General features: G+C 39.1%; 1 long non-coding RNA gene across 1 annotated transcript in view; it reads right to left on the reverse strand.

Annotated features, from left to right (window-relative positions):
• Window positions 1–1,991: 1,991 nt before the first annotated feature.
• Window positions 1,992–23,616, reverse strand: part of LOC116594219 — a 34,575-nt gene continuing 12,950 nt past the window's right edge. Inside the window, exon 3 of the long non-coding RNA XR_004287103.1 lies at window positions 1,992–2,460. This is a non-coding gene — a long non-coding RNA (uncharacterized LOC116594219). The remainder of the gene's footprint in view (window positions 2,461–23,616) is intronic.

Here is a 23,616-nt window from a genome sequence, read left to right on the forward strand (position 1 = left end):
ATATAAAATAGCCTGTAAGATAGAAGTAACTTCAGTTTTTACATAAAGAATAGTTTCTCCTGGCTTTAAAGAATAAAAATTTGTTTCTAGGTGATTGTGAGAATCAGTGCTTCATGTTTTAGTTTCTTAAGATACTTATTTAAGAAGTATATATACATTGTTAAAAACTCGGCTTATAGCTGATCCATGGCAAAGGATACTTATAAATTCAATATTTTACATTCAAATTTACAGCTATAGAATATTTACTTAAAGTATATATACTTAATACAAACCTGTGTTCAGTTAAAATTTCTCCAACTATATAGTAGCAATAGATAATTTATTGAGCTCTTAATTTTGGTTCCCAGTACACCTTCTTGGTTGAGCGAGGTCAAAGTAAAGATGTGAACTTTTAAAGCGCTAGTCCTAAGGGCAGTTGTGCATAGACTGTAGCTAAATGAATAGAGATAATACGGAGAGGCCCACTGGTTGAAGTTCATGAAGCATGTCTAAAGCTGATGCAATCAAATTAGGCAATTCTTATGATACATATACTACCCCGTGGGCTACAATTCATTAAAAGTAGGATTCACTGATGGGGAGAAGCCCCTTTCACATGAAATGACTCTACCACACAGGAAATTCTAAGGATTTTTCCTTTCCCTGTTCTCCGCTCATAGTTCAACCAATTCACCTTTCATCGTCTAACAAACATTTACTGGTGCCAGTGTATTACGTGGGTACAATCGTTGCAATGACAAGCAAAAAAGATTCAGTCTGTGCCAACACAGAGCTTTAGACTTGTAACAATCAGTCATAAATATGCCATTTCTAGTGTAAGTGCTTGTGAAGGAAAACCCTGGGTACCCTGGGGAGAGTTGTGTAAGAGAAGTTAGGAGGGCAGAAAATGAAAGCAGGAGAGCATATTTAAGTAGTAACATCGAAGATCTTCAGGTAAGAAGTGGCAGCCATAACCTAGGAACCAAAATATCTCTGTGGATGAATTACTTGGATTTTATGCAGGGGAGTTACATTTGCTCCCCCCGCCCTCAAAATGTAGGTGCATGAGTAAAATGGAAATACTCATTTTATTATGCTTTATAGTGTATGCATTTATTTTTTTTCTTGGGTGTTTGCGAACTATTTCAAAGTACTGTTTGCAAATTTGAGTGGAAAGTGAATAACCTGCATTAATGTGAAGAATAGACTCTAGAGGACTGTTGATGGTTGGTGTGGATACTTAGGAGACTATGGTGAGGTGAGCAGTTGTGGTGGTGGCAGTGGCCATCTCCAGAGTAATGAAGTAGATAAAACTGATAAGACTTGATAATGGGTTGGGCTAGGGTGAATGAGGAAAGGGGCGAGTCAAAGATGGCTTGTAGATTTTTGGCTTTCACAACTAACACCATTTAGTGAGTTAGAGGAAGCCTGGAACAGGATGAGGACGGAGGAGGAACATGATGACCTTGGTTATAACACCTTGCATTCGATGTGCTTTTGAGATAACCAAATGGAACAGGTAGTTGGTTCTACTGTCTGAAACCGCTTTGTAGAGGCTCCTGCCCTGAATCTTAGAAACCATTCCCTGGAGGCTTTTTGATGCATTCTTATTTCATTGACTCTTTTGCCATGAATTAACAGTGTCCAGGTTAAATGTGATTAGAGGTAAACATTTATTACCACACGAATGTATACATACATTTTGAGTCATAAAAACAAGAATGAAAAGAGATGAGAATATTTAGTAGTTTATACCCATTCTAGGGTTTGTCTTTCTATACTTTGGTGGGTGATCTTTGTTACCCACTTTGAGGCAAGGGCACATGTATGGAAGTGGGGTAACCGAGCCAGAAGTGAATCTGTATGATTATTTCTTATATTCACAAATCTTTGTCAGCTACTAGTTACACACTTCCCTTTAGGAAGAAATATATCAGTGTTTTGCATTCTCCTGACAAGCTTAACGATACCATTTTTCAGCAAGAATTAGGAACCTATGGGAACGAATTTGTAGAAAAGAACTTGAGCATGAAAGGAAGGGTTTTTCCATTTTTATTTATTTTCTTTTTCTCCATTGTTAGTGACTTACTATTTATAGTTACAGTAGTTGAGGAATGAGAGGTTGTGTTGAAGTTAGCGGTCCTGGGAGCAGGTAAAGTTAGCAGGTTAACCAGATTGATATTTTCCTTGGAAGAATTTTGGTGTTATAGGGAAGAGATGAATAATGTCTGGTTTTATCAACTAGCTCATGAGACTCTCCCTAGCACTGCACTCAGTCATCTGTTGAGAACCTCAACTTCTTCAAGTAGGCAGGTTTTACCTATTAGTTTGTCTCTTAGGGAGGAAAGGACAGACATGATAAGCAAAGATCTTCTTTCAGTAGAAATAAACTGGGTTAGCATAAATTGTACCTAATATTTGGCCCAAGGAGGCAACTGATGCAGCAGAAATATTCTGACATTAAAGGAAAAGTTGATGCTGAAAAGAAAAAAAAAAAAAAAGCTGTTTTAGTATTTTAGTTTATATAGTGCTGAAGTGACAGAATTCAAATCTATGCTATGAGGTAAATATCTGGGATTCCTTGTTTGGATTGTGTATTTCAAAATAACCATGTCTACATGTTGACAGCCAAGATGAAGATCTCCAGCCACTTGGTAAACTGGAAATACAGGGTATAAGAAGACATCAGAAAGGAGCATGCTCTCCCACTTGTAAACTATGTGCTTGATCCTGGTTGGGGGCACCCTGCCCACTGCTCCACATAACAGGGAAGAGTGGCACTCAGAGTAAGGAAGAGGTATCCATGACCTAACACCCAACTTTTTGTGCTTTCACTTTCATTGACCCATGTTTGAATGGAGGGAGCCAGTTTGCATTCCATAGGAGATTGTCCCTTTAGGAGGCCAAGCATAGCTCTGAAGAAGTTAGGCTCACTGCTATCCAAGCTGATTAGATCCAAAAGTTCAGAGACCAGGGGAAGAGCTTGAGGCAACTAATCTGGGATTCTGTGTGAAGCAGAGATAAAGGAAGAAACAGAAAGCTACCTGATTCATTTTTGGCCCTAGTAGACTATCAAACCTATCAGGGATGACTTACAAAAGGGCAAGCAAGTAGCCAACTAAGGAATCTATGAAACACAGTGGAGCACAGTAGAAGAGTGCTATAGTTTCTGAAAATACACTAGAGAAATACAGTGAAGTGTAATATGAACTGGGAATTAGGGTAAATCCTCTTGTGTGTTTACTTTGTTAACTGTTCTGCTCTGGGCATATATGCTCATCTTTATGAGAATGATATATTGTATTTTGGCTACATATTGAGTAAATTCAATTCACTCTTACTCTACTGGGTTGGATAGTGTGCGCCCCCGCCCCCCCGCCCAATTCCTATCTCCCCAGAATCCAGAATCTGTGAATGTGACCCTTTTTGGCAGTAGGGCTTTGCAGTTGTAATCAAGTTAAGATGAGGCCATCCTGGGTTAGTGTGGGCCCTAATATTTTGACTGGTGTCCTTCTAAGTAAATGGAAATCTGGACACAGACACACAGGAAATAAGACCACGTGAAGACAGAGGCAGAGATTGGAAGGTAAAGCAACAAGCCAAGAACATCAGGGATTGCTGGGGACCACCAGAAACTGAAAAGACAAGGAAGAGCACACCAACACCTTGGTTTGGACTTCCTGCCTCTAGAATTGTGAGTGAATAAATTTTGTTGTTTTAAGCCACCAAGTTTATGGTGCTCTGCTTCCCTTTTATACATTTTTTCAAATGGGTTTGTTTAAGATTGTTTTCTGGGCTTTTAATATTTTAAATAGTTTACATTTTAGCTAGGAGATGATACTTTATTATAAAAGCTAACTAAACACAATTTTTTTTCAATTTTTCCTTAAAAAGAGAGAAAATAGTTCCCAAAGAATCACCATTTACCAGGTGATGAATCTATATACACAAAAAGCCAAATGCTCACCTGCAGATATGATTGATTAGCATATTTGGGTAGAAAGTTGTTCTTAAACCTTTTATTCTATCAGATGGGACCCTATAAAACTGCACTGCTCTCTAGACAGAGCTTCACTTCTTCTGCTGCTGCATGTTCATGGAAATCACAGTACTGATCCCACACATACCAGGAGAAAATAAAGAGGACTTGGAGCAAATCCAAGTCCATGGTAAGAACTATATAAAAAAGGCCTCTGCCAGTGGTATGTAGCATCCTATTTGTGTGTAAAGTGAGGCACATTCTGTGAAGAAACAGAGGAAGAACTCTGGTTAGATCCCAGCATGCATCTATGGTCATGTTTACTAATTATTTGCTGGAAAAGAGCAACCAGTTTTCCAGAAAGCAGTCTTTTTTGATTCTTCCTCTTCTCCTCAATCTCTAATGTACGAGTGTCTTTTGGTTCAGTTCTTGGACTTTCTATCTACATCAACCTTTTTAGGTGATCTCACCCAGTGCAATGGCTTATATGCTGGCTACATACTAGTGACATCCAAAATAATAACCTCCAGTCCAGGCCTCTCTCCCACATTCCAGAAATGTATGTCCAGTGACCAACTCAGTCTCTGTAGCTGGATAGCCAATGAACATCTCTGTGTCAGCATATCCAAAACTGAACTTCTGGTCTTCCTCCTGCAACGCCATGCATGTTCTACTTACAGCCCTTCCCGTCCACTGATGGCAACTCCCTCCTTCTAGTTTCTCAGGCCAAACCTTAGAGTTTTCTTTACTCTTTCTCTCATGTCCCACTTGTTTATCTCTACGTTCAGAGCATACTCCGAATCTGGCAGATGGGTTGCACTAGAGACTGACAGTATGCCAGCAGAGCAGCAGGTATATGTATCAAGGAGTAGGCTGCATATCAGCATGGCTGGAGGCAAGGGACACTCAGCAGTATGGAAAGCAGAACCTGCATCAGCAAAGGAGTCAGCAGATATCAGGACCCAGCTATGGAGACTGGAATGTGCAAGCCAAGTCCTAGCTTTTTTTTTTTTTTTTTTAAAGGTTTTATTTATTTATTTGACAGAGATCACAAGTAGGCAGAGAGACAGGCAGAGAGGGAGGAGGAAGCAGGCTCCCTGCTGAACAGAGAGCCCGATGCGGGGCTCAATCCCAGGACCCTGAGATCATGACCTGAGCCGAAGGAAGAGGCTTAACCCACTAAGCCACCCAGGCGCCCCAAGTCCTAGCATTTTTATAACAGAGATCGTGTACAGGAAGCAAGACAAAACCTCAGTTAACCCAAATAGAGCCAGCCTAAAAGTCTCAGAAATAGGAAGAAATTCACTCATCAGATATGGGCACCAGCCTGAACTAGCAGTGCTGGACTATAGATCTTTTCTACCACAGGGATTTGGTTTGGAGGCTGGAATGGGGCTACATCTGCAAAGAAAGTCAAGAGGCCCCAGTTTGGAGAGACAGATAGTGGGGTGATAGTAAAGCTGTTCTAACACATTCTAACAAGATCACCAAGGAAATTTGTTTCTGATATGCTCTGATTCCAAACAAGGAGGACAGATATTTGAGTGTATGTACTGAGGACCTCGAGATAGTAGTTCCCAGGCTTATATCGTGTGAGCCTCAGTAGGCTTAATGCACAGTTAGATTGGCCTTAACAGTAAAATAGTTAAAGCTCATACTGAAAAATCCCCTTCCATGCGTTTTTGGCTTAAATGAAATAGCTTTGTCTCTTATGTGCAGAAGAAATACCCAAGGAGATACCTCCAGTTCTCCAGGTTAGACTGTAAACATTCTAGATGTTCCTTTTGTAAGCCAAATGAAAGGAACCTCCAGAATCTCTAGAAGAATTGGTAACATGAGAGACAACAAGGGCTGCCTAGTTTGGTTTCTTTTTCCTAGAAGGAAAAAGATGGAGAGCATCTTTTTCTTGACACCAGGCTGAAATTTGGTTGCTTGGACAACCAAAAATCTGTTTTTCTAGAACTAAAGAAGTGTTACAGTTTCTATGCCACTGAATTGAGGGGTCTGGAAAAATCTCTGGCCAAAAACACCTTCAAAACATCACCCTCACTTCAGTGTCTAAAATTTCTCTATTCAAGTCTCCTTTGGATTTGAGTAAAAATTCCTGGTTATTGTACAAACTGGTTTTCAGGAAGGGCTCATGTATTTCAGAATGCCTCTGCTTTTCCACCAGATGAACACAGCAAGCTATATTTCTATCTGCGTAAAGGAGTCAGGTCACAAATCTTGAGCTCTGGTGGAAGTAGACCATCTGAAGCATTCTAGAGGTGGGGGGAGACTGTCAAGAGACTGTAAGAAAAAGGCAGGGACACTGGAAGAAAGCAGGAATTGGGGAAACAAATGTTTCCCAGAAATGCTGTTTGGGAGCAAAATGAATTATGGGCATCTGTGGCAGGAGGGAACTAGGGTCGCAGTGAAGGGCAAGAAACAGACTGTCACACTGGGGAGCCACATGGGGAAGATGAATCCCCATAACATTTAGCTTTGATAGTGAGAAGGGCTGAATTTTGTGAGTTCTTACAACGAGCAGGACTTAAAGCCTGGAATTTTAAAAAATGTGTGTACTCAATCTAGGAGAGTCTGGAGGGCATTAAGAAGTAGAGTCCTGTCCTTAAAAAGACAGCATGATACAGAGTCAGCAGAGATAAAGAGATGCAGTGTAGAAGCAGCAATTTGAAAAACGCCTGGGTCACACGGTAGAGAGAGTGATTTTCTTATCTCAGGGGATGTCCCAGAGAGACAGGACCATGAGACTGCCTCTCCAGGAACAAAGGATCTGACAGGTATCATTCCCCACCCCCTACGGCATAAACATATGGCCACCTGCAAGAATCACTGCAGTGCCCACACTGCTGCCTAATTTGCTTACACCAAGTCCCATGCCCCTATGCTTCACTGAGTTCTCCCTTCCCAGTCATGCTCACCTCTGCTGTGGTACCATGGGGCCCTTCTCATAGAAGACTGATGCAAACCTCACCAGCAATAAGTGTCCTGATCCATAACTTTTGTGGGATCTCAGTTCCAGCAGTGGTGGCATCAGGTCTTACTTAGCAAACAGACCAGTGCGCACCTTGTTAAAATTTCTCCCACTCAGCTGGGTACCAAACACTGCCCAAAACAGGCAGAAAGAGCTTCTGCAGATGAATGGACTGAAGGAAAAATCAGCCAGAACTCAACAGCAAGGCACATACAACACACATAGGAGACACTTCCTGAAGTGCCAGGTCCTAGGGAATGGGACACTGCACTGCAGAGTACTACAGGACATCTTCATAAGGACATTCAAGAGCTGGAGGCTTAGCTGACATTTCTAACACACAGAAATGGACACAGAGTGTTGGACAAAATGAGGAGACAGAGGAATATGTTCCAAATGAAAGAACAGGACCACACCATAACAAGAGACCTAAGTGAAATGAATATAAGTAATACACATGATAGAAATTCAAAGTAATGATCATAAAGATACCAGGCTTGAGAAGAGTAGAGGACATCAGTGATACCCTCAACAAAGAGATAAAAAGAAACCAATCAGAAATTAAGAACACAATAAATGAAATTAAAAATACACTTGATGGAATAAATAACAACTTAGAGAAATAATGAATTAATGACCTGGAAGAATGAGTAATGGAAATTAATCAAGCAGAGCAAATGGGAGAAAGAATTACGGAAAATGAGAATAGACTTAGGGAACTCAGTGACTTCATCAAGCATAAGAACATTTGCATGATAAGGGGCAAAGAAGAAGAAGGAGAGAAAAGGGAGGGGAAAAATTATTTGATGAGTTAATAGTTGAAAAATGTCCTAATCTGAAAAAGGGAACAGATATCCAGACCCAGGAGGCACAGAGATCCCCCCAAAAATCAACCCAAGGAGGTCCACACCAAAACACACATTAACTAAAATGGCAAAAAGCAGTGATAAAGAAAAAATAAAAATAAAAGCAACAAGAGAAAAGAAGTCAGTTACATAAAAGGGAAACTCCATAAGGCTATCAGCAATTTTTCAATAGAAACTTTGCAGGTCAGAAGGGAGGGGCATGATCTAGTCAAAGTGCTGAAAGGGAAAAGTCTGCAGCCCAAAAAACTATCCAGCATGGATATAATTCAGAATAGAAGGAAAGAGAAAGAGTTTCCCAAACAAAAGTTTAAGTTTATGACCACTAAACTAGTCCTACAAGAAATATTAAAAGTAACTCTTTGAGTGGAAAGGAAAGACTATAAATGAGAGTATGAAAAGTAAAAACCACAAAAGCAGTAATAGTATTTCTGTTAAAAAAAAAAAAAAGTCAAGGGATTCTTAAAATAAAAGACATAATATAGAACACCATATACCTAAAACATTACAGTGGGGAGTAAAGAACGGGTTCAATTTTTTTTTTTAAAGATTTTATTTATTATTTGACAGAGAGAGATCACAAGTAGATGAAGAGGCAGGCAGAGAGAGAGAGAGAGAGAAGCAGGCTCCCTGCTGAGCAGAAAGCCCAATGTGGGACTCGATCCCAGGACCCTGGGATCATGACCTGAGCCGAAAGCAGCGGCTTTAACCCACTGAGCCACCCAGGCGCCCGAACGGGTTCAAATTTAAGTGACCATTAACTTAATATAGACTGCTGTATGCAGAAGATGTTATATACAAACTGAAAAGTAACTACAAATCAAAAGCCAGTAATAGATATGCAAAGAATAAAGTGAAAGGAATCCAAGTATACCACTTAAAAAAGCCAGCAAACCATGAAAGAGAGTGAGGAAAAAAGATCAGAGAAAAACTACAAAAACAACTGCAAAACAAGTAACAAAATGGCAATAAGTACATACCAATAATTACTGTGAATGTGAATGGACTAAATGCTTCAATCAAAAGGCATAAAGGAGATGCTTGGGTTGCTCAGTCAGTTAAATGTCTGCCTTTGGTGCAGTCATGATCCCAGGGGCATGGGATCAAGTCCCTCACCGGGCCCCTTGCTCAGCAGGGAACCTGCTTTTCCCTCTGTCTGCTCCTCCCCCTACTTGTGTGCTCACTCTCTCTCTCTGTCAAATAAATAAAATCTTAAAAAAAAAAAAAAAGACTTAAGGTGACAGATACAAAAACAAGAACCGTCTATATGCTTCCTATATGAGACTCATTTCAGACTCATTTCAATCTGCAGGTGTCTGCAGACATTGTTCTAAGGGGGAATTTTATAGCAACACAGACCCACCTCAAGAAGCGAGAAAAATCTCCAATAAACAACTGAAGGTTACACCTAAGGGAACTAGAAGAAGAACAACAAACAAATATCTAAACCAGGAGAAAGAAGGAAATAATGAAGATTGGAACAGAAATAAATAATATAGAAACTAAAAAAACAAGGAATGAAAAATTGATGAAACCAGGAGCTGTTTCTTTCAAAAGATTAACTTCTAGCCAGACTCATAAAAAGAAAGGGAGAGAGAGGATCCAAATAAACAAAATCACTAATGAAAGAGGAGAAATAACAACCAACACCACAGAAATACAAATAATTGTAAGAAACTATAAATGAAAAATTATATGCCAGCAAGTTGGACAACCTAGAAGAAATGGATAAATTCCTAGAAACATATAAACTACCAAAACTGAAGCAGGAAGAAATAGGAAATTTGAACAGACCAATAACCAGCAAAGAAATTAAATCAGTAATCAAAAAAACAAAAGTCCCAAGACAGGATGGCTTCTCAGGTGAATTCTACCAAACATTTAAAGAATAATTAATGCCCATTCTTTTCAAAGTTGTCAAAAAAATAGAAAGAAAAATTCCAAATTCATTCTATGAACTTGGTATCCTGATACCAAACCAGGAAAGACACACACAAAAGGAAAACTACAGGACGGTATCTCTGCTGAACACAGATGCAAAAATCCTCAACAACATACCAGCAAACCAAACCCAAAAACACATTGAAAAATCATCCACCACAATTAACTAGGACTTATTCCTGGGATGTAAGGGTGTTCATCATTCACAATACATACCATTAATAAGAGAAAAGATTAAAAACATATTATCATTTCAATGGAAGCAGAAAAAGCATTTGACAAAGTACAATGTCTATTCATGATTAAAAACCTGCAACAAAGTAGTGCTAGAGGGAAAGTACCTCAACACAATAAAGGCCTCATGTGAAAAACCCACAGTGAACCTCATGCTCATTGGAGAAAATAACCATTGAGAGAGCTGAGAGCTTTTCCCCTGAGGTCAGGAACAAGACAAGGATGTCCACTCCCACCACTTTTATCCAACATAATATTGGAAATCCCAGCCACAGCAATTAGACAACAAAAAGAAATAAAAGGTATCCACATTGGTAAGGAAGAAGTAAAATTTTCATTGTGTGCAAATAACATGATACTTTATATAGAGAACCCTAACCTCTCCACCAAAAACTACTAGAACTAATAAATCAATTCAGTAAAGTCACAGGACACAAATTCAATGCACAGAAATCTGTTGCATTCCTATACACTAAAAATGAAGAAGCAGAAAGCAAAGTTAAGAAAACAATCCCACTTATAATTGTACCAAAAAAGATACCTAGGAATAAACTTAACCAAAGAGGTGAAAGACCTGTTTTACTCTGAAAACTAGAAAACACTGATGAAAGAAATTGAAGATGATACCAAGAAATAGACATTCCATGCTCATGGATTGGAAGAATAGATATTTTTTAAAAGTCTATGAAACTCAGTATCTTACCAATTTAATGCAATCCCTATCCCTATCAAAAGACCCCAAATACCCAAAGCAATTTTGAAAAATAAAAACAAAATTGGAGCTATCATAATTTCAGGCTTCAAGTTATATAACAAAGCTGTAGTAATCAAAACAGTATGGTCCTCATATCAGGGAGATCATATGATAGTTGTCTTTCTCTGCTTGACTTATTTCGCTCCCTGATATGAGGAAGTGGTGATGCAACATGGGGGCTGAAGTGGGTAGAAGAAGAATCAATGAAACAAGATGGAATTGGGAGGGAGACAAACCATAAGTGACTCTTAATCTCACAAAACAAACTGAGGGTTGCTGGGGGGAGGGGGATTGGGAGAAGGGGGTGTGATTATGGACATTGGGGAGGGTATGTGCTTTGGTGAGTGCTGTGAAGTGTGTAAACCTGGTGATTCACAGACCTGTACCCCTGGGGATAAAAATATATGTTTATAAAAAATAAAAAATTAAAACAAAACAAAAAACAGTATGGTCCTGGCATTAAAGACAGACACCTAGATCAATTGAACAGAGTAGAAAATCCAGAATAGAATATAAACTCACAGTTGTATGGTCAATTAATCTTTGACAAAAGAATAAAGAATATACAATGAGAAAAATTCTTTTCAACAACTGGTGCTGGGAAAACTGGACGGCTACATGTAAAAGAATGAAATTGAACCACTTTCTTCCACTGTACCCAAAAATAAACTAAAAAATGGATTGAAGACCTAAATGTAAGACCTGAAAATCATAAAAATCCTTGAAGACAGCACAGGCAGTAATGTCTCTGACATTGGTCGTAGCAACCTTTTTTCTAGATATGTTTCCTGAGGCAAGGCAAATAAAAGCAAAAGTAAACTATTGGGACGACATAAAAATAAAAAGTTTCTGCACAGTGAAGGAAACCATCAACAGAACTAAAAGGCAACCTATGGAATGGGAGATGATAATTACAAAGGACATATACAGTAAAGGGCTAGTGTCCAAAATATAGAAAGAACTTACACAATACTCAAAAAACTAATAATACAACTAAATATGAGTAGAAGACATGAACAGACATCTCTCCAAAGAAGACATTCAGATGGCCAACAGACACATGAAAAGATGTTCCACATCATTCAACATCACAGAATGCAAATTAAAGTATAAGGAGATACCATCTCACACCTGCCAGAATGGCTAAAATAAATTTAATAAGTAAAATAAAATTTTAAAAAACACAGCAAGTGTTGGCAAGGATATGAAGGGAAAAAAAGGAACCTTCATGCGTGGTTGGTGGGTGCAGCCTCTGTGGAAAACAGCATGGAGTTTCCTTAAAAAGTTAAAAATAGAACTACCATATGATCCAGTAATTGCACCACTGGGTATTTACCCCAAAATACAAAAACACTAATTCAAATGGGTATATGCACCCCTATGCTTATTGTAGCACTATTTACAATAGCCAAATTATGGAAGCAGCCCAAGTGTCCATCGATAGATGAATAGATAAAGAAGTGGTATATATAAAAAAAGAAGTGATAAATATATACAAAATATTGGCAACAACATGAATGGAGCTAAAGAGTATAATGGTAAGCAAAATAAGTCAGTCAGAGAAAGACAACTACTGTATGATTTCACTCATATGTGGAATTTAAGAAACAAAACAAATGAGCAAAGGAAAATAAAATAGAGAACAAACTGATGGTTACCGAGGAGAGGTGAAGATGGGGGTGAAGTGGGAGAAGTGGGTGAAGGAGACTGAGAGTACACTTAGCATGATGAGTGCTGAGTAATGTATAGAATTGTTGAATCACTACATTGTACACTTGAAATTAATATAACACTATATGTTAACAATACGGGGATTAAAATTTTAAAACTTAGTTAAAAAGTACAGGGTTTTATCACAGAATGAGAAAAAATACTTGTGGACTCATACATCAGATAAGAGTCTACTATAAAAATATATATATATATTATATATAAAGAACTCTTACAACTCAATAATTAAAAGTCTACTAGCCCAATTTAAAAAGGGCACAATATTTGAACAGACATTTCTCCAAAGAAAATATACAAATGGCCAATAAGTACATGAAAAGATGCTTAATATCATTAGTCAGTAGGTAAATGCAAATCAGTGAGATGGGAGACATCCTCTACTCACTGGGATGGCTATGATAACCAATGTTAGTGAAGATGTGGAGAAACAGGAACCCTTCACATGATGAAATGTAAACTGGTGTGGCTGCTCTGGAATATTGATCAGTTCCACAACAGTTTAAAGACGGAATCCCCATGTGATCCAGCAATTCCCTCCTAGGCATATACTCAAGAGAACTGAAAGCTTATATTCATACAATAACTTGTACACAAATGTGCATAGCAGCAGTATTGTGAATTAACACTGCATAAAAGAACAACCCAAACATCCACTAACTGAAAAACGGATAAATAAAATGTAATATATCTATACAATAGAGTGTTATTCAGTCACACAAAGGAATGAAATTCTAGCACAAGGTACCATGTGGATAAAACTTGAAAACATTAGGCTAAGTGAAAACAATCACAAAAAAACACATTAAGTGAAATGTCCATAATAAACACATCCTTTGTGACAGAAAGTAGATTAGTAGTTATCATGGGCTAGACGAAGGGGGAATGTGGGGCAATTGCTAATGGGTTTGGAGGTATTTTTTTTGAGAGGTAAAGACTTCACTTCATAGGTAAGGGTGATAGTTGCACAACATTATGAATATATTAAAAACCATTTAATTATATACTTTATGGTATAGGAAACATATCTCAATAAAAAGTTAAATATGTATATATGAGAAAGGTCAATAATAGAGAAAAGCTTAACTAAAAATATCACCGTTTATAGCATTGTATGGTGACAGATGACAGCTACACCCATGGTGAGCACAGCGTAGCACAGAACCTGTTGAATTGTGATGTTGTACATCTGAAACTAAGGTAACAGTGTATGTGAACTATATTCAAATAAAAGAATTTTTTTTTAAAGATTTTATTTATTTTTTTGACAGAGATCACAAGTAGGCAGAGAAGCAGGCAGAGAGAGAGGGAGGAAGCAGGCTTCCTGCTGAGCAGAGAGCCTGATGTGGGGCTCGATCCCAGGATCCTGGGATCATGACCTGAGCCGAAGGCAGAGGCTTAACCCACTGAGCCACCCAGGTGCCCCATAAAAGAATTTTTTAATAGAAAGTTTCCTGGCTATGTTATCTAACCATAACAATTCAATTTAGATAATAATAAAAATAGATAATACAAAGATGTCTAAAGGCACCTTAAAAACTTGGAAACTAAGAAACACTTTCCACCATAGTGATCAAATAGTACTAAATGCTGGCGAACATGCAGAGCTGCTGGAACTCTCCTACATTGCTGGTGGGAACATCAGCCGGCACAGACATTATGGAAAAATTTTTGGCAGTTTCTTATAAAGTTGAACAAATACTGGCCACATGAGCTACTTCTGGATATTTACCTAAGTGAAATGAAAACCTATGTTCACAGAGACCGCTATGGGAATATTTCTGACTGCTTTATTAATAATTGCCAAAACCTGGAAAAAAATTAATTGCCAAAACCTGGAAACAACCCAAATGTCCACCAACTGCTGAGTGAATAAACAAACTGTGGTACATCCATGCAGCAGAATACTATTCAGCAACAAAAATAAATGAACTATTGATACAAGCAAGCAGCAATGTGGATGAATCTGGAATGTATTATGTAAAGTGAAAGAAGCCAAACTCAAAGGCCACATACTGTATGATTCCATTTAAATGACATTCTGGAAAAGGCAAAACTACAGGGATGGAGAACAGATCAGTGATTGCAAGGGTTTAAGATTTGGGGGGCGGGGTTTGACTACAAAGTGGTAACACAAGGGAATTACCTGGGGAGACCGGGTAGTGCGATGAGCTGTTCTGTATCTGCATTATGGTGATTATTAGTGGCACTTGTCAAAATGCATAGAAAAAGAGTGTAAATGAAAAAGAGTGAATTTTACTAGGTAAATTAAAAAATGAAGAGAAACATCCTCCAAAATAACCCTTGGATCAAAAAGAAATAAAAATCAAAATTAAAGATTCTAGAACACTTTGTGCCAAAATACATAGGACAGAGTTAAAACTTTTCTTTGTATCCCAAAGAAAGATTATAACCTTAAATGCCTTCATTATTGAAGAATAAAAAACAAAGAAATAACTTAACACTCATTCTTATAAGTTAAATGAGAACAATAAAATTAAAAGAAAGTACAAGGAAGGAATTAAAAGCATTAAAGCTTAAATCAATAAAATAGAAAACCAAATTTTTTTTACAAAGACAACTAAATCCTAGGGCTATTTGAATAGCTCAATATGGAGAAATCCTTCACAAGCCTGACTACAAGCTGAGACATAACCACATATACACAGATATTAAAATAATTTGAAGAAACTGTTGCTTGTAATTCTTTGACAAAAATTGAAAACTTAGAGGTAATGGCTGTTTTCTTAGGAAAAATATAATTGTCAAAATTGACACACGAATAATGGAACAATTACTATAGAAAAAATCAGAGAGGCAATTGACAATCTGCCAGTCACACAACATGATTTCACAGTTGAGTTCTATCTAATCTTTAAAGAAGAGTCCATTCCAATGTTATTTAAATTATTCCAGGCCATAAAAGCTAGTTCATCCACTTATTTATGAATCTTGCATAATTCATATCAAAGCCTGATAGACAAATCAAAGAATGAAATTACAGATCAGTCTCCTTTAGGAATACAGATGCAAAAATTACTGAGTAAAATATTAGCAAATTCATTCAAAAAGCATATCAAGGGACACCTGGGTGGCTCAGTCGGTTAAGTGTCTGCCTTCAACTCAGGTCATGACCCCAGGGTCCTGGGATCGAGTCCCACATCTGGCTCCCAGCTCAGTGGAGTCTGTTTCTTCCTTTCTCTCTCCCTCTAATACATAAATAAGAAAAAAAAAAGCATATCAAAAATAATAAATTCTGCCTAGTAATGCAAGTTTGATTCAATATCAGAATCTCTATTGATATAATCCAATCACAAGTAAAGAATAAAAAATCTCTATAATCATGTCAGTAGTTGTTGACAGTCATTTGATAATAATCAGTATTTATTGTTTTAAAAACTCTAAATAAAATACGAATAGAATGAAAGAAAACTACTTGAATGTAATGATACCAAATTTATCTGAGCTAAAAACAAAAATCAAAACAAAACCTAACAAAAGGTCTATTTCTATTATTGATACCTTATACTTTTGTGGTCCTACATTCTTTTCAAAACTCTTTCCAAAACATCTCGCTTTGTTCTCATATCTCCGTGAAGCCAGTTGAAGAACAAACTTCAACTATGCTGCTCCTTAGTTTTCATGTTTGTGAAAAGAATGTGGTCTCTGAGATCCCCGCAGACCCACACAGTGATTAAGGTCCCACTTCTGGCTGAATTACCAAGCTGACAAGCAGCAGGGCAACACGGAAACTTGGTCAAAGATTCCAGCTCTGTTCTCTTCCTTGAGTCCGGCAGAGAAACCATCACCCTGAATCCTCCTCATTCCAGGGAAGAAAAGACTCTGGGGCTCTAACTGCTGAGTTATATTTTTGTTGTGATCTAACTCCCTTTGAAGGAAGAAAATTGGAAAAAAAAAAAAAAAAAAAAAAAAAGATCATTTGTTCAAGTTTATCCTTTTTCAGTGAATTTTCATCTTCTTGTAATTTCAAACATACAAAAATGTTGTGAGCGTAGCATAGGGAACATCGTGATGCCCCTCTCTCAGATACGCCAATTATTTACATTTTGCCCAATTTCCTTTATTATTTTCCCTATGTAAACATTTTCCTCCTAAACAGATTGAGAATAAGTTGCTGACGTTATCCCCCCTCCCTAAATACTTCAGTGTGTTCTCTCTCAAGGAACAATAATCAGAAGCCAGAAATGTAACATTTATATACTACTATCTAATAAAAAAAAACCCATATTCAAATTTCATACTTTTCTTACCCAGAATCAAAGCCCAGGTCATGTACTATCTTTTCTGTTGAGTCTATTTTAATCTGGACACTTGTCTCAATCTTCCTTTGTCTTTCTTGACCATATTCTTGAAGGGTAGGCGGCAGTTTGGAGGGGGTCTCTGAGAAGGAGAAACGGAGCCCGTGCTAGCCAGGGGCCGGCTGGTGACTCTCTGTGAGACCCGGGTGCTGTTCGGAGCCAGCAGCACGCTCACGGGAAGGTCTTGGTGTTCTCCTGTCGAACACCAGCAACCTCCCAAAACACCCGCAGCCCCGAGGCCACTCTGTGACTGTGCTGGATTACGACAAAAACAAAACCAGCCTATAATCATGTCCAAACACAGACAAAACATGACCATTGCCAAAACCACAAAGCACCAAGCACTTCATTCTCCGGCCAGCATGAAGAACTGCTGCCTGGCCCATTACAGCGTTAGCCTGCCCTCCTTCGAGAGAAGATTGTTGAGATGCCCAGTTATAACTCACCCCTGCTTCTTGACAGTGCGCAATCCAAAGCAAGGCCTTGCTTCCTTGGGCCCTCCTCCAAGCTTCCCTAGGAGGCTCAAATCCCAGAAGCCCTCTCTGACACCCCCTGACTGAGATCCCCGCATCCCAGGGTGTGTGTTCTCTGTCAACCGGACTATGAGGAAAGCCAGCTCATTCCATCACAGACGTGCTCCTGTCAATCTCTGATGCAGGGCATTGACCACCCCCCCCAACTGCTCCACTGGGGCTTGGTTGATGTTTCCTCATGATTGGATTCAGGTTCAAGTGGGGTCTGCCAGGTTTCTCTACTCTAGTTATTATTTTTCCCTTTGTAATGAATTAAGAAGCAGTTTGTGGGGATCTACTCTGAGACCATGTCAAATACCCTGTTACTCATTAAACTGTCGTCCACGGGTAGGCTTGATTCCTCGCAGTCGAGACCCTGGGTGCAGGCTCCGCCGAACGCATAGCGTTATCTGCTGAGTTTCTCTGTTGCAGCAATATTGCTATCCCCGGTGCGGTGATTGATTCAAATTTTGGATTCTTATAAAGGTGTAAGGGCTGACTTCTGAAAGGAGCTGTGTGGTCTTAGGCCCAGGAGCCCCAGACTTGTGTGTGCAGTTTCCAGTCAGGATGAAACTCATCTTAAAAAGAGTATTTGGTGTAGATTGTGTTTTCAGGGACTCGAGAGTCTGAAAGAAACCTCTTCTCGAATCTTCTTCCCTTTAGCAGGAGAAGAAAACGGTGTGCACTGCCCGGCAAAGGTTCCTAGACAGCCGGGCACAGAGATCCACCCAGTGCCCCACCCTGAGTAAGGGGAAGTTTTAAGAAATGAGTTTTACCAGGATGGGTATATCACTTGGGGTGGGCCCAAAGCAGAGGGTCTCCCCAGGCCCAGCATCAGGTTTCCCGGCTGGTCGGTCTGTTGCTTCACTCAGCCCTCCAAGCCCTTGTTTGCAAAGGCAGCTGATGAGAAGGGGGAGATGGTGCAGACCTCAACTGGCGATTCTTTTGTCCCCCCTCTTTCCAGCTAGGCAGGAACTGCTAGACTCCCACAGCTGACAGCTGGGAACTGCTGGAAAGTGCAGGGAAGAGCCATTCCAGGGGACAGCTGGGCCTGGGCAGAGCCAGCAGCCCCCACCCATGCAGGCTTAGGAACCCTCCCCCAGCCCCAGCTGCCCCAGTCCAAGCCCAGCGACCCTTGACCCCGCCACTGGAAGAACTTGTCGCTCTTTGCTGTAAGTCCCATCAATTCCCAGGTGGGGTCCCAGGAATTAGGAACATTTCTTCCTCCATTTTCATCTGTCAGTCATCTGGAGCTGTTAGCTCTCTGCTTTTACTCCTGTGGTGACTGCTAGAAGATGAACAGAATAAGGAGGGGACTGACCCTCAGTGGTCCCTTTAGTTAATGTCACACCTTGGCTTAAAATGTGAGTCAAAACACGGTGATTACAAATTATATGCTAGGTGTGCTATGTGGACATTGTTTTCCTTTTTGTTCCTCGTTCTCTTCACGAGGGCAGAGCATTGTCATCTGTCTGGCTTTCTTTCTTCCTTCCTTTCTTTTTTTCTTTTTCATTTATTTGAAACAATCTCAAATTTACAGGAAAGCTGAAAACAGTACAGAAACCTCTTTTTTTTTTCCTCAATAATTTGTGTTGCTGACCTGATACTCCATTATCTCTAAACACGTTAACATGTGTTTCTAACGAAGGGAGATATTTCCCTACACAACCTCAATAATCCCCTGGAAAATAGGAAATTGACATTACATATTCCTACCATCTAATCCTCAGCCTCCATGTAAGCATGACCTGTTGCTCCAGTACGTCCTTCACAGCGGAAAGATCTACCTGGGATCACCTGGGGCATGTAGTTGTCACGTCTTTATAGCGTCTTTCAGTATGAAATAGCTTCTCAGTCTTTCCTTGCCTTTTAAGACCTTGACACTTTTGAAGATTAATAGACCAGTTATTCAGTTCCTGAATGCTCTTCAGACTGGGTGTGTCTGATGTCTCCTCATTTGTTGTATCTTTGGTTACTATGTATCTTTGGCAGGAACGTTGCACAAGTGACGCCATGTTTTCTTCATGGCAACCCATCAGGTGGACCATGATTCTGGTTTTTAGCAGGGGACGTGGCCTTTGGTCACTATGTTAGCATGGTGTTATGGATTGAATACCCCGCCTGGCTCCCCAGGATTATGTTGAACCCTACTTCCAATGTGATAGTATTAGGAGTTGGGGCCTTTGGGAGTTTATTAGGATTAAATGAGGTCATGAAGGTGGAGCCCTCATGAATGGGACTGGTGCCTTCGTGAGAGTCTCAAGAGACTTGACTTCATCTCTTTGCTCTCCTCTAAGTAAGGAAACAATGAGAAGTTGGCAGCCTGCAACCCAGAAGAGGTTTCTCATCAGAACCTGACTGTACTAGCACCTTGATCTTAGACCTCCAGCCTCCAGAACCGTGACAAATGAGTTTCTGTTGTTTATAAGGCACCTTGTTTATGGTGTTTTGTCCTGGCAGCCTGAGCTGAGAGTGGCCATTTACTTCTTTCCCTTTGGAATTAAAAAGCATGTTATGGGAAAGTATTTTGAAACTACGTGAATATCCTGTTTCTCACTAAACTTCTATTTATTCCCTTACTTATATCAGCATGGACTTGTGGTTTCCTATTCCATTCAAAGAATTATAATTCACTCTTAGCGTTTATTTGGATGCTCAAATTGTCCCAGATTTGGCCAGAGTGAATTCCTCCAAACTGGTCTCTGTGTCTTTTTGACGTGTTCCCATCATTTTTAGAGCACTTCTTTATTTTCTGGGACAAGAAGACATTTCAATCTCAGCTGTACTTTTTCCTAATCATTACACTGGGCCTTAAACTCTCATGCTGGCTTTGAGGTTTCCAGTTCTATTTGAAGAGAACAAAGAGAAAGCCGAGGGTAAAGCCTAGTCTGATACGCCCAAGTGGAGGTAGTGTTAAGACACAGCTGTAGAGAAAGAGCTGAGTCAACAGATCCATAAACGACTCAGAATCATCCTGTAGGCACCTTCCTAATGTGTGGAATACACAAGCTGGCCGATCTAGGAGGCTTTGATTTAATTTTAGAAGATAATTTGGCTTGGGGTGACTTTTCAACAACCAGTGGAATACGCCAATACGTCCAAGAGCTCTCCTGGGCCTGAACCTTGGGCTAGAGGGACCCTAGAGTCAGTTTGGTCATTCTTGGACCAGACCATCCTTCTACTGAGAAAACTGGTGTAATCTGGCCCCAAGGAGACAGGCTCCTGGGCAGGGGAAAATAGCAGGCACCACCCTGGAGCGCTCTCAGGCATCGGCTGCAGCATCCTGGAAGCCACAGGAACAAGACCTGCTTTGCAGAAGTTGTTGCCTCTAAGACTGTCTCCTCGGTCACAAGTCAGTGTCCTGTGGGAGCAGAGCCTCTGCCTGAAGATCCACCCCCTTCCAGGAAGCCTGGCCTGGGAAGCTATACTCAAATGTTCCATCTCAAAAAGATTTTTATATTTTAATATGTCTACGAAATGTTCTATTTCAGGGACCTGTTTTAGAAATCGGGGCTAGGGATTTCGTTTTGACAAGGAAGCACTTCCTCCTGAGAGTCTAGAATGTTTTCCCAGGCCTGCACTAGGAATGCCAGTTCCTTGTTCATGATGACTCCCACGTGTTTCCTTCTCTCTGGAATGCCTGTTCTTACCCTTTGCCTATTGGGTTGGGTTTTCTTTACTTGTTGGTTTTTAGGAGATCTTTATGTATATTTGGTAGTAATCTTTTGTCAGTGATGTGTACTGCAAATACGTTCTTCCAGTTTGTAATTTGTCATGTTTTTATTTTCTTAAGGAGATTTTTCACTTTCTTAAAGAGATCTTTTTTTTTTTTTAATTGTGTGATTTTATTTTTTTATTATGGAAAATTTAAACACATGAAAGTCTAAAGTATAATATAATGACTCCCCAGATACCCAATGTTTAATAATACTCCACTTGTTAACAGTCATCAATGAGTGATTTGAAGTATTTTGGATAAAAAAAAAGGCATTATGTTTATTGACATCAAGTTGGCCAATATTTTGTTTTATCGTTAGAGATTTTGGGGTCTTCCTTATTTTTAAAATAGAATTTTTCTTTTTTGATAATTTTAGATTTACAGAAAAGTTTCAGGGATAATGAGTAGTGATTTCCCGTATACCCCTCACCAATGTCCATTTTCCCTACCATGATCATACATTACGATATTACCATGTTTAACTCGGAGAAACCAACACAGGAATGTTACTATTAATTAAGCTCCAGACTTTATATAGATTTTGCCAGTTTTCCCATTAATGCCCTTTTCCTATTCCAGGATCTTAGACAGGAAACCACAATGCATTTAGTTGTCATGTCTCCCTAGTCTGTGGTATAGGACAGTGTTTTAAGTCTGTCTTTGCTTTTCACACCCTGACAGTTGTGAGGAATACTGGTCAAGTATTTCATAGAGTAGGGCTTACTTTAAAATTATCCTTTACTCTGAGGTTCAGAAAAGTCACCTATGGTTTCTTCTAAATGTTACTTTTTTTTTTCTATTGACATTCACGTTCTTAATCTATTCAGGATTTATTTTTATGGTAGGGATCCGTGTTTCTTTTTTTTTCCAGATGGATAACCTGTTTTCTGTCACTGAGTAGTTTTCCTTTCCCCTGAGGATTTTCCATGACCTCCTGGTCATATGTTAATATTCCTCATATGTACAGATCTGGTTTTGAGCTCTATTTCATTCTCTTGGTTGTTTTGTCTCTGTGCCAATGACATCCTGGTCTTAATTACTGCAGCTTTTTCGTAAGTCTTTATATTGGCAGAGCTAAGCTCTTCTCTTTCCTCTTCTTTTCAGAAGTGTCATGGATATTCTTCCCTATACATTTTAGAATATACATTTGCGCTTCCTCACATAGTTGTCATGTTTTATAAAAACAAACACATAAACTCTGTTTTGGATTTTGATTGGAGTTGAGTTAAATCCATGGATCAGTGTGTGAAGTATGACTTTTTCAGGTTAAACTTTCCTGCCCATAAAGATGCTACCATTCTCCTTATTTGGGTCTTTTTAAAAGTTTTCAATAAAGTTGTACAATTTACTCTGTATAGGGTTCGCATATCTTTCATTAGACTTATTTCTAGGTTTTTGTTACTATGAAACAGCGGCTTCTTAAAAGTGCAATTTTCTAGTTGGTCGTTGCCAGTGAATAAAATGGAACTACAGTGTATATGCAGTTATCGGTCAGCTTGCCAAACTTTCTCCTGTTTATTCTAGTAATTTGTTAATTCCTTTCAGTTTTCTATAAAGACAATGATATCACCATAAAATATTCTAATTTTCTTTCCTCCCTTTCAGTGCTTATGACTTGAATTTCTTTATTGTGCTGGCTGGGACATGTTGAATGGACCTGGTGATCATGGGCATCTTTGTCTCCTTTCTGACTTTAAAGGATACTATTCCTACTATTTTTTTTTTTTTAATTCAAAGCTCTGCTTGTCTTGTGAAGTGAGTTGGAGAGTAAGCTTTCTTCTTTGTTCTCTAAAAAAGTCTTTATAAATTAGAATGATCTATTCTTCAAATACGCAGACTTGCCTGTAGAACAAACTGAGCTTGAAATTTTCTTTGTGGGGAAAGAACCCACTTCTGACATCCATCTTACTATTTATTTTGTTTTATTATTATTATTATTGTTAAAGTAAGCTCTATGCCAACATGAGGCTTGAACTCATGATCCCCAAATCAAGAGTCACATGGTCTACTGACTGAGCCAGCCACACACTCCCATCATCTTTTTACAATTTTACAAATGAATACCTATTTATGACATTCATTTTTGTAGTAAAAAAAGACTCTCTTATTGATCAAGATATATACACACAGACACACACACAGAAAAAACTACAGAGAGAATGCATATATGTGTGGTGAAGGTTTTGTAGTAGTTGACTGTGTTGTGTGGCTCTGAGGGTAAATGTTAATTGACCACTTTTTGTTTTTTTGTTTTTTTTAAAAAGATTTTTATTTATTTATCAGAGAGAGAGGGAGAAAGCGAGCACAGGCAGACAGAATGGCAGGCAGAGGCAGAGGGAGAAGCGGGCTCCCTGCTGAGCAAGGAGCCCGATGTGGGACTCAGGACGCTGGGATCATGACCTGAGGGGAAGGCAGCTGCTTAACCAACTGAGCCACCCAGGCGTCCCAACTGACCACTTTTGAAGAGCAAGTTTCCTGATTAAAGAAACTGAGTTCTGTTTACGTGCGTCTTAAACCCCACCCACTACTCACACACATTTACATATTGTCCTTGCCAAAATACTTTAAAGAAGATTATGACATTTTAAAGAAAATTCATTCTCTGTGTG

This window comes from Mustela erminea, chromosome 6 (genome assembly GCF_009829155.1).
Source record: "Mustela erminea isolate mMusErm1 chromosome 6, mMusErm1.Pri, whole genome shotgun sequence".
Taxonomy (NCBI): Eukaryota; Metazoa; Chordata; class Mammalia; order Carnivora; family Mustelidae; genus Mustela; species Mustela erminea.